Below are 6,455 nucleotides of genomic sequence, written 5' to 3' on the forward strand. Positions count from 1 at the left end.
AGAGAAACTTCTGAGCATTGCCTGGATGACCCCAAAACCAATGAAAATAAACTAACTTTAGGTAAAGGTAAAGGCCCTCCCGTTGATCGTCGATTTGCTCGAGCGGGCCCAGTAACGTCTCCATTGGAGACTTTGTTGTTACTGTGTTTGGCATATCGAATACTCTCGGTAGCTTGCCGGGCTCTCCGAGAGGGGCGGAGGAATCGAACTGGGGTCGGCTATGTTGGCCGCTTGTAAGGCGAACAGGGGGAAAAAAATTGTGTTTCATTTATTTATTCATTTAAATGAACAAACATATTTGGAAAGGAAAGTCAATGTTAGGATTAAATTATACCTTAGACACAGTGAGGGGAGAATTCAGAAACAAGAATATATGAAAAAAGATTAAGAGATACAGAAATAACTGTAAGGTCTTCTTATGCTTAATGAGAATTACAACAAAGAGGGAAAAAATGATGACATAATAGCTAAGAATTTTCCAGAACTGATTAAAGACAGAATCTTCAGATTCCAGAGCAAACCAGAGCAAATCTCAACCAGAATGAATAAATCACGATTAAATCTTAAAATACATCTAAGCAAAACTGCAGAACACCAAAGATAAAGCAATCAAAAAAAAAAAGAAAAGGAAAGAAAAGAAAAAGGACAACCCCGACAGAGAAATAACTGTGGAGTACTCTCTCTCTCCCCTCCCTCCCTCCCTACGCCCATCTCTGTCTGTCTGTCTGTCTGTCTGTCTGTCTCTCTCTCTCTCTCTCTGTCTCTCCCCCTCACCACTAGCAGCATCATCCTTAGATAAAGTAACTTGTATCTTTTATTTGCATACAAAAAAATAGGGCTGGAGTAATAGCTCAGCGGTAGGGCATTTGCCTTGCTGCCCATGACTATTCAATATGCCAAACACAGTAACAAGTCTCTCAATGAAGATGTTACTGGGCAGGATGAACAAAGGGAGGACAGTGCTACAAAAAAAATAACACAGGGCTGGAGAGACAGTACTTGCCTTGCATCCAGCTGACCAGATTCAAATCCCTAGAAGCACATATGACCTACTAAGCACAGAACCAGGAATACCCCTCAGCACCACCACGTAGGTCCAAACCCCCAATTTTTCAAAGAAGGAACAGGACAAAAAAATAAATGGTCATTAGAAGAACAGTATCTATTTTTTTTATTTTAAACAAATGCCCTTTTCTTGTCAATAAATAAGAACAAAAAACATACAAAGAATTATAAAGCTGATTTTAAAACTAGTGTATTCATTTTTCAAATATCAAAATGACAACAGAATTCAAAAGTAATGTTCTATTATATCAAAAATGATGTCATCTGTGGCTGGAAAGATAGTATAATGGATAGAGCACTAGCCTTGCATATAGCTGACCTGAATTTATGACATTTACCACATATGATGGGCTGGAGCAATAGCACAGCAGGTAGGGTGTTTGCCTTGCACACCGAGGACTCAAGTTCAATTCCTCCGCCCTTTCGGAGAGCCCAGGAAGCTACCGAGAGTATCTCGCATAGCAAAGCCTGGCAAGCTACCTGTAACGTATTCGATATGCCAAAAAATAGTAACAACAAGCCTCACAATTTGTTGTGAGACTTTACTGGTGCCCGCTCGAGCAAATCGATGAACTAGGGGAGGACAGTGACAGTGACCACATATGATTCCCTCCCTGCATACCATCATAAGTGATCCCTGAGCACAGAGCCAGGACTAAGCCCTGAGCACCAATGGATATGGCCCCAAAAATTAAATTTAAAAAAAAGTTGTTACTTGCAACCACTGCAAGAAGTCAAGCTGGACAGAGAGAAAGTGCAACAGGCTAGAGCACATGCTTTGCTTGGCAGAATGGTGCAATTCCCATGGAGCCTCAGGAAGCGACCCTTGAGTATGCAGTTGGGAACAGCCCCTGAGTAGCCAAATGTAGCCTAAAAACCAGGGGGGAAATTTTAAGAGAAAAGAGTCACAGAAATGTTTTCTTCATTCACATCCACAATTGTATTACACTCTTGTTACTTGTATAAATAAATACATTGTGTCACATTTATATATCAACTTAAAGACTTGTTTAAACGGTGATAAAACTTGTTTCTGATGTGCAAACACATACATAAACACATATGCATGTGTGTACATATACATATGCATATAAATATGCGTATACATATATAGAGAGACACACATACACACAAAACACATACATGTGCACCTGAGGTTAAAAGATACCATGCTGAAGCCAGAGAGACAGTGCAGGGATTAAAGTACTTGCCTTGCATGTGGTTGATGTTAATTCGATCCCTTGTACTACATGTGGTCCCTTGTGTATCACCAAGAGTGATCCCTGAGCACAGAGCTAGGAATAAGCCCTGAGCACCGCCAGATGAAGACTCCCTTCCAAATGAAAGTTTCATGTTGCCCATCCTGTTTAACTGTGTTGAAAAATGCAGCTAATGAACTTTACCTTATATATAAATCAATATTAGTATCACTTTATTGATCCCGAGTGTAAGAAATGGTTGTGAATCATGGAATGTTTTCTCATAAGAAAATACTAAACGGGGCTAGAGAGAGCACTCAAGAGACGGGTGCATATGCAAAGTTAGATAGTCCCATCCCATATGGTCCTCTGAGCCCATCAATCAGGAGTAACTGAGTACAGAGCCAAGAATAATCCCAGAACACCGCCACATATGGCCCCCAAACAAAAACAAACCCAAAACTCCAAATAAGCTAATAGAACACAAAATATTTTAGGAAATACTATAATTTTTTTTCTTTATAGCATTGGGTTCTCTGTTTCAATATGTGAGTCTCAAAAAATAGCTCCAGGGGCTGGAGAGATAGCACAGCGGGTAGGGCATTTGCCTTGCACGCGGCTGACCCGGATTCGATTCCCAGCATCCCATATGGTCCCCTGAGCACCGCCAGGAGTACCCCTGTGCATCACCGGGTGTCACCCAAAAAGCACACACAAAAAAAATAGTTTCCAAAATAACTTCTGCTCAGATATAGTTCAGTGGTAGAGCACATACCCTGCATATATGAAGCTCTAAGCTGGCACCATACACACACACACACACACACACACACACACACACTCACACAACCCAATAGAACAATAAAAGCCAGAGCTATATCACAGAGATGAAGGTTCACCCCTTATATGTGGCTGTCCCTGGCACTGCAGAGCCTACTGGGCATTTTCAGGTGCCATCTGGAGGCCACCAAGCACCTCACTGTGGTTCTGGAAGCCCCAAACACTGCAGGGCCTGAGCAGCTAAGAGCAGTTATGACATCCCTCAGGCCCTCACATGGAAATGCCAGCCAAATTGGCAGAGAATTCCTGGGAGAAGCAACCCTCTCCCCCACCCCCAAAAAAGAATTGTGGTGACTAGTCAAGCTATTCATGTCCTGTTATAAAATATTTATTCCCAACACCAAAATAGGACCAAAGAGATAGTACAGCAGGCAGGGTGTCTGCCTTGCACATAGCCAACCCAGGATCAATCCCCGGCATTTTATATGGCCCCCTGAGCACTGTCAGGAGTAATTTATGAGAGCAGAGCAAAGAGTAACCCCTAAGCACTGCCAGGTATGGCCCCCAAACAAAAACAAATAAAAAAAAACCCAAACAAAATAATAGAACAAAATATTTTAGGAAATTAAGCAGTGACAGAATAATAAATGTACATCATTCATGTCCCATTACTTTACTTAAAAGAAATAATGCAAGGGGCTGGAGTGATAGTACAGTGGGGAGGGTATTTGCCTTGCACGCAGCCAACCTGGGTTTGATCCCCTACAACACATATGGTCTTCCAAGCACCGCCAGGGGTGATTCTGGAGTGTAGAGACAGGAATAACCCCTGAGCATCCCCAGGTGTGACAAAAAAAAAAAAAAAAAAAAAGGAAGGAAGGAAGAAAGGAAGGAAGGAAGGAAGGAGCCATCTGGAGGCCGCCAAGCACCTCCGAGTGGTGGGGGGAAAGGAGGGAAGGAGGGAGGAAAGAAAGGAAGAAAGGAAGAATACCAACCCTTTGCTTTGTCTTGTTTTAGAACATGGTTTTCCTAAGTGAAAAAAAGGAGAGCATGCTTGCCTTTTCATTAATTAGCCATGGCACTTAGTTACTTTCTTTTTTCATTTTTTATAATTTTATTTATTGAATCACCGTGAGAGCAGTTACAAAGCTTTCGGGTTTAAGTCTCGGTCATATAATAAAACACTCATACCTTCACCAGTGCCCATTCTCCACCACCAAAAACCCCAGGATACCCCCATCCCACACCCTCCCCCTACCTGTGGGGCAGATGATTTCTACATTACTCTCTCTCTACTTTGATCACATTCAATATTTTGACACCAGACCCACCATTATTATTTGGGATTTTACCCCAGCACTCAGATCTGCTGAAAAGGCAACAGTAGACAAGTTGTTTTCTATTGCTGGTTAAGAATAACACATGAAAAAAAAAAAGAATAACACGATGTCGTGCAGCTGCAGTAGTGGCCGTGCAATTTTGAAATTTCAAAATTTTAACAATTAAATCTGGAGGGATTTCTGCCAAAACCTGCTGGGTTCCAAGATTTGTTCTGAGTCTCTGGGATCATGGCCATTAAGCAGCTTGATCAGGAGCCAGAAAGACCGTTCATGGGTGGCGACTCGGGGGTCTCATTGGGACGATCCCGTGAGGCCCCGCGTGTCTCGTCACTGAGGACCCAAACCTGACTGTCCAGTGGCCTCTGGAGGATGGCAGCCACCAAGCAGCCTAGGGAGAGCAGATGGAAGGACAACACCCTTTCCCCCCTGGTGTGGCCCAGCGATGGTAACCTACTGCAGGGTCCGGACACATTTCTGCCAAAAGCCACTGGGTTCCAAGATTTGTTTCTGAGTCTCTGGGATCATGGCCATTAAGCAGCTTGATCAGGAGCCAGAGAGGCTGTTCATGGGCAACGACTTGGGGTCTCGTTGGGGTGAGGAGGAAAGGGCCGGTTCCACCATCCCCATCCCGTGAGGCCCCATGTGTCTTGTCACTGCGGGCCCAAACCTGACTATCCAATGGCCTCTGGTGGATGGTGGCCACCGAGCCACCAAGGGGGAGCAGGCAGAGAGACAACACCCTTTCCCCCCTGGAGTGGCCCGGTGACAGTAACCTACTGCGGGGTCCAGACTCATTTCTGCCAAAAGCCGCTGGGTTTCAAGATACATACTTAACTTTTGGCCATTTACTTTCTTGATAAACTTTGCCCCAAGTTTCTGGGGTCTAGTCAAAGGCACAGCAGCAATTTTGGGGTATCTGGAAGTCTGAAGGCACCATCAGGTTGCTGATGCACTCACCTCACAGGTACAGATTGACCTGCTAGCGGCACCATACCCCCCAAGCACGTAGTTTCTTTTCTTTTTTTCTTTATTTTTTCTCCTGAGGTATAACATTAAACCAAGATCTCATTTGAAAATCAGAACAAAACAAAACAAAACATCTGAGGCCAGAGTGAGAGTAGAGAGGGTAAGGCCCTTGCCCTGCACATGGCCAACCCGGGTTTGATTCTGACATTACACATGGTCTCTGGAATCTACCAGAAGTGATCCTTGAGCAGAGTCGAGCAGTAAGCCCTGAACACAGCCAGGTGTGATCTTAAAAAAAAAAAAAATCTGCTTTAAACAATAACCAAAAAAAAAAAATTCCTGAAGATACAATTATTATAAATTTATAACTTAATACAGTATTTAAAATTCCAATTAGATGGCCAGAGAGAGAGTACAGTGGGTAGGGCACCTTCTCTGTACAGATCCATCAGGGTTCAAACTCTAGCACCCCTGAGCACCACCAGGTGTGGCCCGAAAACTAGAGAAAAATTTAAAATGACAATCAAAATTTTTTTCTGACAGATTCAATACTAAATGAAAACTCAATCATAATACTTAACTTTATTAAGCCTCTTGCCAATTCATTAACTCATATTTTTAAAATAACGACAGTGGGGCTGCAGTGATAGCATGGCGGGTAGGGCGTTTGCCTTGCACGCAGCCCAACCCAGGTTCAATTCCCAGTATCCCATATGGTCCCCCAAGCACGACCAGGAGTAATTCCTGAGTGCATGAACTAGGAGTAACCCTGTGCATCGCTGGGTGTGAACAAAAAAGCAAAAAAAAATCAAAATTAAAAAAAATTAAAAAAAAATAAAATAACTAGAGTAAAATATAAAGGATGGAAATACTTTAAGGAATACCAATTTTAATATTAATAATTTCTTCACTTTTCTATTTTAAAGACTGCCTTTGAAACACTGAATAAATGGCTTATATAGTCTCCATTTAAATTATTATTTTTTATTTATGACTTTTTAAATGTTTAGTTTAAATGATCTCTAACATTAAAAGAACTAATTTTCCTAAGCCACGTAAAAATAGTAAGTCATGTTTCACAAAACATACATTAGCAGAATTAAAT

Source organism: Sorex fumeus, unplaced genomic scaffold (assembly GCF_029834395.1).
Source record: "Sorex fumeus unplaced genomic scaffold, SorFum_2.1 ptg000044l, whole genome shotgun sequence".
NCBI lineage: Eukaryota > Metazoa > Chordata > Mammalia > Eulipotyphla > Soricidae > Sorex > Sorex fumeus.